This window comes from Diadema antillarum, unplaced genomic scaffold, assembly GCF_040938485.1.
Source record: "Diadema antillarum isolate AM-2024a unplaced genomic scaffold, OU_Dant_1.0 scf00000035, whole genome shotgun sequence".
NCBI classification, from domain to species: Eukaryota; Metazoa; Echinodermata; class Echinoidea; order Diadematoida; family Diadematidae; genus Diadema; species Diadema antillarum.
Window position 1 is genome coordinate 2,840,880 of NW_027270924.1, and position 8,785 is coordinate 2,849,664.

The 8,785-nt window shown below is 42.9% G+C and overlaps 1 pseudogene; it reads right to left on the reverse strand.

Moving 5' to 3' along the window:
* Window positions 1–2,521: 2,521 nt before the first annotated feature.
* Window positions 2,522–8,019, reverse strand: LOC139744650 (uncharacterized; annotated as a pseudogene).
* Between the last annotated feature and the right edge of the window lie 766 nt (window positions 8,020–8,785).

Sequence of the window (8,785 nt, forward strand, 5' to 3'; positions counted from 1 at the left end):
TAGTAAAACATGTACCTGCGCAGGTAAGTCACATTCTCCCTTCATTTCTTCCATGGCCATCATTACAGTGCTACCAAGAAGCAGCAGTGATATGAACAGCAAAACACAACGTGTAATGACAATTTCAGTTCACGCTCATCAAAACTGCTTATTACTTTTCAAAGTTTTGGCTATCAACATTCGTTTGTGGGTGTATTTTGTTTGTTTGTTTGTTTTGTGTGTTTTTCCCTCGTGAAAGACGTAATGATTTCTTCGTATCGAACGTACACTGCATGTTTACCGTAAATAAGCCATTCAGCTCAGCTCAGCTACGGCGCATTCGATTCATCGAACTTGCAGTAACCTCTTATAGGCAGGAGCACATGGCGCATTCCTTTAAACTTGAAAGTGAAGCCACGTGTTTGCACATCGGCGCTTCCACACACAGCGCGGCATTTTGCGATCATCGTTATAGCAGACTTTCCGATTCCAGTCAGGGGAAAAGGAATTGGAATCCTTCGGAAAAGACTGATGTTTAAAATCCAATAAAATGAAAAAAGCCTGAAAACAACGCGTGATTATGTTTTCATAGTAAACGATAATTGGAAACACGGAACAGAGTACCGGTATCGCATCCGCTCACAAAGAAGCTCTCTTGAGAAGATGAAAGCATTCCACGTCCCCTGCTAGATAGTGGAAGCTTCCATAATCATCCCAGCAAGTTTTTGGAGGTACATACTTGCACTTGTACACATTAATTGCGAGAAAGCAATCAATCAACGCTGAACATTGCGTAGTTCGGCATCTTTATCGTGCTGGTGACCAGCTCGATGCTTCGGCATGTGTCATAACGTTATGTTTAGAGCCTGTAGGCCTCATAAGTCGACGAGTTTAATTCAAAATAGCAAAAAGAGGGAGATTGAAAAAATACGAATTCTGGTGGAAAAATACGAGTTTTGGAGCTGCTGAGTACTAATTTGTGCTTCCAAAGGTTGGCAGCTCTGGTCCCCGTTTTATGAAGAGTTAGAATTGATTATGAAGTCGATTTCAACTGTAAGTCTATGGCAGACTGTGTAGTAAGGAAAATTAAAATTAATTTTATCTTTTGATAAAACGGGGCCCTGGTATTAAGCCGTTCGCTGTGCACACGTGCGCTTGAGATCGGTTCTCTCCATCACTGCACTCCACGATTTTTTTTTCCAGCTCCAGAACGCGCGCATGCTATGCTGGCTGGCTGGTCTCCTCTATGACTAGTATGTGGTTACATTGCGCAATCAATCTAGCAGCACATGAAGCGGGCAACAGCACGAGAAAAATGTACAGAAGGTGCTCAACGTCCTGTCTACACCACGACGTACCGAGTGCGCTGTACATCACAGCCCAGGCCGCGCCCGCCCGCACCCATCCAATTACAGTTCAACTGCTTTGTGGGTCATTCCTTCTTTCCGAGCTCGCAGTGTGAAATGCATGCGTTATTACATACGCACTACAGAAGCTACAGCTGTACTACAGCTATAAAGTAGAGGACGCAACTCCTCATCAAGGCGTAATTAGAAATGAGACATCACGATTGGTAGGTGAATTGTCGATTTATTTTTTTTTTCGGCGGCCGAAAAAATAGTAAAATATCAAAAAAGTCGATGCGGCAACTGAAAATCGATGCGGGCGGGGAGCGGGCTGGGACGAGAATTATGAATTTCTTGGTATTTTCAGCGCCATTTTGAAAATAGTAAATAGTAAAAAAATCGACGCGGCGGCCAAAATCGATGCGCGCGAGGACGAGAAACTGGTTTCTTTTTTTACTTGGCCTAATAATGATAATAATAATAATAATGATAATAATAATAATAATAATAATAATAATAATAATAGTAATGATAATAATAATAATAGTGATGATGATGATGATGATGATAATAATAGTGTATACTTCTATAGCACAACAATCCATCAAAAAGTTGCTCAAGGCTCTTTTATGCTTTGAGGTTAAGAAAAGGAAGAAGAAAAAGAAGAAGAAGAAGTATTAAAGGTCAAGCTTATAAATGATTTCAGTCACACGTATTGAATCATCAACAGATTGTGAATGTCAGTGGGTGCAAGTCAAATCCTTTGCTGCCATTACCAGAAGCACCTCAAGACTCTGTGGGAGGTCTGATTTTATTCTCTTTGTCTCTAACCGGCCTTAAAGAAATACTTAATTGTCATGATGTAGATTATTATCATTGTTATGCAGAAGACATACAGTTGTATGTGTCCTTTTCTCCAAACCAAACTGACATTATCAATACCCTCCAACATCTTCAACTATGTGTCAATGACATACACGCATAGATGAGCTGTCGCTCCTAACAATTAAGTATCACAAAGTCTGAGTTGTCTCAGATAAACAGCGTCTGTATATCGGTTCAACATCAAGGCCACTGTGAATGTGTTCCTCTAACCTGCTAATGTATAAAGGAATGAAAATTGCCACATACAGTACTCAGATTTAAAGGCTTTGATCAAGAGAACATTGGATTTCTATAAATCGTAAATATTAACCCTAAAAACACTGGAGGCGGGTAGGGGTTGGGGGTGCTTTATGTGAGCAGATGTGGCTTGCATGAATCTTGGCTGCCTGGTCATCTCTGGACCCTTCCACAAGTATGCTCGTTGACCTCCCAGCAGGTGCCTCGTCGCAACGATTGATGTACACTGGGGTCGCAGTTCGGAGGTTTCTTTCTAGAGCTGCCTCATCAACCCCATTGTCACTGAAATTGGATCCATGTATGGTCGATGGAATGAACATATTAGAGTGGGCTCTAGTTAGACAGCCATTCATTAGCTCCACAGGATTCAAGTAACTCCCCCCAGCATAACGTGCTGTCACCATCGTACAAACTTTTGACATCTTTATGTGCCATTCAGTCCACAGGAATTGAATCTCAGTATGCCATGGTCCTTTGTCAGATGCCCCATCCACGCGAAAACAGTCAATCGATTTGTGCATGTCAGCAGCAAACTCTTCCATTTTGCTCATCATGTAGAGATCAGCCATATACTGGGACGGATCTTTTGGATATAGCTGATGTGCTTTCACAACTCCAAGGACCTTTTGAGCTATGTTCAGGGATTCCATCACTAAATGCATTGATGTTTGTAACACAGACTTGTATTTGTTGACATAATCTGTGTGTGTCGTCACCTCTGGGTTATCTTTTAAAGATATGGTTTGGTACTCTTTATGAGTGAAAGTTGTGTCCAGGCGGAAACCAGCCGCATCATCTCTATTCAGTACCAGCTTGTTCCGCCCATCTTTTAACTGTAGTGTGTCCAAATCTCGATAGAATGCGTTACTCAAGTGGCTATCAGGATTAATTCGAATGTTCCAGCCTTTCCTACCTCCTTTGGAGGTTATTTCTGCAATGCTTTTATATCGTTTTGAAGAAATTTACCTCTTACTGTGACATGCACACGCCTGCATATAAGTACCATATAAATGCAAATTTGTCTTGATAATGTTGTTGCAGATACTGCTGAATTCGTTGGTATGTGACTCTCTTCTCCTTTTTAAGTTTCCATCAAACGTTAACATGCCTGTTTGCCTCCAGGCATCCGCACCAACTAAGTTATCATGGACATACCTCTCCACTATCTTTCCAATGTCTGGATATTTCTGAAGCACTCTGGACACGTGCCTAGGCAATTTACGCTTTGTATAGCAGACTCTCTTGCACAGTCTTCTTAGCAATTTTTCTTTCAGTTCTCCGATATATTGTTCAGGATAACTTGCAGCTACCTCAGTTCTAGATCAGAGATAGTCCAGGCCACACTCAATACCTGTCCGCTCCATGTTTGGCGATTTTCCTTCAGCCTTTTGGACAAGGACGATGGTGGTATGAAGGATGTAGGATCTTCCTTGAGTTTTTGTCGCAAAAGGAATACACATGTATGTGCCTACACTAGCACTATGTCCAGGTGAGTTGGATCTTCCTGAAAGAACAACAGGTGCGCTTTATGATTCCAGAAGTGCCTCTTGCTCTTTGGAGTAGTACTCGTTTATTGCGGGAGCAATGTAGAGTTTTTGGATTCTCTCGAAAGTTGATCTTACAAAGAAACTTGGCAAAGGTTGCAATCTTCTAATAACTGTTTCCAGGCATGAGGAGGGCTGACGCAACTTGGAGATTTCCTGGAAACACTCCTTTGTATCATGGTTGTAATGTCCATGTTTCTCCATAATTTTTTGGACATTCCCAAATAATCACACTTCGATAAGTGAAAGGCGCCTTGCACTTCTTACAAATCTGTCCATGCAAAGTCTTCACAAGTTCAAGAGGACGATCTTCATACACAATGCATATGGGGGCATTGATGTGAGTTTGCACTTCCTCGTCATCTTCTGGCGTCTGACCTTCTGTGGCGTTGTCCTCTATAATGTCTTCTTCAGTCCCAAGGTCTAGGTCAAAGACGCTAACATCAAGGCCGTCATGAATGCGTTCCTCTAACCTGTTTAGTGTTAATGTACAAAGGAATGAAAGTTTTGATATAAAGAGAACATTATATTTCTATAAATCATGAATATTAACCCTAAAAACTCTGGAGGCGGGTTGGGGAGGGGGATGCTTTATGCGATAAACCTGTGGCACTTAAAATTCTTGCTGCAACACTTACTGATTACCTTCTCTCAATTTCCGGACACATTTTAATGCCGCTTTTTAAGTACAATAAATTGTCAGGAATGATGAAAGAAATGTTTACACCGTAAATAAGAAATTGTTAGCCCCTTATTTAGTGATTTAGAGCAAAAAAGTAAGATTCCTTGCATGAATTTACATAATTAGATTACTACTTAAACAAAATAATTTTTGCAAAAGCTAACTGTACAGACTTGCAGTTTACATCACATGCTACCACCATGGCAGCTTGCATGTTTCCACAGCGATCATGTGAAATGCAGCCAAAATCTGAGGGGGCAGGAGGATACTAGTAACAGACAACCTTACATGTATATGCATGAATTCATTCATTATCTATAACTCTGAAGTAATTATAGCTATCTATCATACCAAGTCTGCATGGATGGAGCTGGCCAGGTTTCAGCATAGCCTCCTCGTCCCTGGGTGTAGAATTGCTCAAACTGGTTCATTTTGTGTACTTATTCATTTCATTCAAAGACATTGGATGAAATGCAGTAAGCATGTATTATTTATCGTATGATATCAGTGCTAAGGGGATTGTCCGAAGTAGTGTTTTTCGTGAGACTTATACTGGCAAGTGTTATTCATAAACTTACCTCTGATGTTGAAAGGCAGTTTTCCTGTGAAAGCCCACAACATACTGCCTCCAGGTCTCGGGCCATTGGCCGGCAGTTGGTGCAAGTGCACCATCCAGGAATCTGATTGGGGGATGTAAGAGTCTCCTTTGAAGGCACATCAGTAAGTCTAGAAGCATGCCGCTCTGCCTCTCTACCACATTCAGTAGCAGGTCCCGCCTTATTTCCATGTCAAGTTGCATGATAATGTTCTAGGGGAGTAGGAGAAAAGTAGGCCTCTATGTAATATGAAAATGTGCAAATTTGCTACGTTCATATCAAATTCATATCTGTTCAAATTTATTTCTTTTTCACTTTCATCAAATAAACAAAGAAATTATATTTATACAATGTATATGCGCAGGATATTTGCAGTAAATTCAAAATGTGATTTGACAAAGTATATTTGAAAATGAGTAACAGATAAAAAAGCACAATTATATCTTTTTTTGATATATACGTAAAGCATATAATAGAAGTTAACTGAGGATGGGGATGGAAATGGAGGGTCCCGCTAAGAAGCAAAGCTTTCACGATATGCTACCCTCAGAAAACACACAAGACAGCAATATAAAACAAAATAGAATGAACCAATGTCAATTGACATGAATCAAAATAATTGGGAAAGGAAAAAAAGAAAGAAAAAAGAGGAAAAAGAGGAAAAAGAAACTACAGTACGTGCTATTGTGGACGCAAGCAAACTGGATTCCATGATGTAAAAGTAGTGATAAAATACAACCTGGATTGAATTTAATACAAACAAAATTTGTATGTAATCCTACTGGTAAAATTGTAGGAGAAGGAGAGAATAGACAAATAGGTATATATGGAATAATAACGGGAACATCTAAGGAGGACTTGTACTTAACAAATTATTATTATCTGACTAAAAAAAATTAAATTCATAATTGTTTGATGTTCAAAGAAATGATGACTTGACTGAGATGATAAAACGAACCTAACTCCGTTGGATATTGTAAGATTTCAGTAAAAACAATTTTAATTATTCTTGAAGGAGTTCAAAGTTTGAGCTGTTATAATATTGTTGTAAAGTAAATTCCAATACTTTGGCCCATCATAGATGAATGTGTTCTGAGTCAGCAAAGTTCTCAAAAATGGCAAATCGCCTTGTTGGATAATTGTGAACGGATTGATTTCGTCGAATGTGAATGTGTATATTGCATATCAAAGGACCAATACACTTGTCTGAGATTTGATAGATACTCCCAATCCCTCCCACCCACCCCCCTCCACTCCCCAACTTCTCATTTTCTAACCAAAATGATTCACAAGGTCCAGGGTGCCCCTCCTGAGATGGTGTGGTTGGAGGTAAAGCTATCTTTGAATAGGGTTGTCGTGGGGCACATTCATCTATTGACCGTGAGGAAGTTTCATAGACTAGCACAATTTCCTCATCATCCTCTGAGTCACATTCTTTTTCCTGCCCCCGTCATATCGTTTGTCTCCTGTGAGACCGATGGGGTTGGACTCCATCTCTCGGCTGGTTTTGAGTTGTCGTTCCCCTGCAGGTACTCACAAGGGAACAGGAGGTTGGGATGAAGTACTTTGATTTCTTTTCAGGGTGCACTTCATACACTGGAATGTCAAGGGACATTCTCCTCTTCATTACATGGAGTTCTTCATGCTAATGTGACTGAAGTTTTTCCGGGGACCTGGCTTAAGATTCAATTCAATTCAATTAAAGTTTGGTTTTATTGCATATCAAAAGAGAGCTTAACAGTAAGTCCGTAGAGATTCACAATTGCCGGAATACTTGACTCTGCATATCTTTTTGTTCTGGTTTTTGGCAAGGTTAAGTGATGTCCATTTCTAAGTCCGGCTCGAGATACAGATTGTCCACCCTGGTGCTTGTTCACAGGTTCCGGTACCTCAGTTCTCTTCTCTGTTCTCTTGGCACCCCTTTTATAGCCCCGTAGGTCGCCCTTCGTTGGGGACGGGTTACACATGCTGGGCTTGGGGATTATGGTGCGCTGTGCACGCGGGGGTGCATAACGTAAGTGTGTGTGGTATGGATTATATGCATCGGCGCGATGAGTGCACCGTGCAGCATAATTGCCGATTTGAGCCAGGCAGTGTACCGCATGGGCCAATAAATGAATATATTCATATGTTGCTTTATGCAACATTCCCCCCGGCCCTATAGATCAGCAAAAATGATTAAAATATCTAAGAAAAAATTTCCGGCCGTTTGCCAATCTGCAATCTAAAATATACAGAAGTTTTATCTAATACCTGCACTTTTGGAAAAGCAGCAAAATGTGCCTAAAATACGACACACTCTTATGTACATTATATACATCTTTGGGGTCAGTGGGCCCCTAAACATACAACCTCACAGCGTTTGCATAGGTGGCCTGCATGGCATCAGGCAGAGTCATCCCCCAGACCCTGGCCACGTGCTGCCCCACATCCCCCAGATACACAGGACTGTTGTTCTGACACTCCACGTGCAGCTTAAGATGCAGGGAGTCGGTCTCTAGCAGCAGCCGGATAAGGGGGATTTCCCTCACTGCTTTGAGTTGGTCTCGGTTAAAGAACTGGATCAGTCCCGAGACCCCAAAATAGCAGTGAGGGAAGGCAGCTACCCAGGCCCGAACCATGCCGGCATCCCCACTGAAGGAGTGTAGGTGAATTTGCTGATGAGCGATACACTTCCTTTTGAGGAGCCGGATGACCAGCCGGTTTACCGTGCTGCCGCCCGGGTCTGCTGCGGCGCCTCGAAGGTGCATAACAAGGATCCCTCCCCCCCCCCCCCCCCCCCCCAAGGTCCCCAGTCCAAGAATTCGGTTAAATAGCTCCTCTTGTGGGCACCAGAGATTTTTTGGCGCCGAGAAGTCAAACCCAACTTCGCTAATGGCGGACACTCAGGGGTTGCAGAGCAGCCTGAGAAATCCATCCCACTGGGCCTACGTGTAATTGGCTGCCTTTTTGGGATGGATCCCTACTGCCACCTTGAAATGGGGGCCACGCCTCGTCGACCTCATGAGGTCGTCTTCAATATCCAGGTGGGGGAACCGCTCTGGATCGCAGAAGTTTAGGACCGCCCCCGTGATTGGAAATGGGTGGTCGGGTCTGCTGCCAGTGGTCATGTCGGGGTTACGCTGTGGCATCCCCGGCTGGTTGGCCACCGACTGAAGCCGATCGGGATGGTAGTGTGTATCGAACCAGACCACCCGTTTTGTTCTCGGGGGGTTCACAAGGCACAGTTGTGGCAGGTGTCGGTGTTGAGAGCCAGGCACTCCTATTTCCGCATCCTGGGCTGCCTCTGCAAGGAAGGGAGCTGGTGCTTGTGTACATTGTACCTAGCTCACGCATCACCTCAGCGACAGCTGCCCTCTGTTATGGAGACAATCTGTCCCACAGAAACGAAAGAGGGCGCCAGTGAGGGAGGACAGCCACGGTGTTAAGCGGTTGCAGGATGGGGATTCCCCATTCCCAGCCCTCCTCCTCCAGCAGCAAGCCCGCCTCTGCCCCATTGTTCTCACTAAGGGGGCT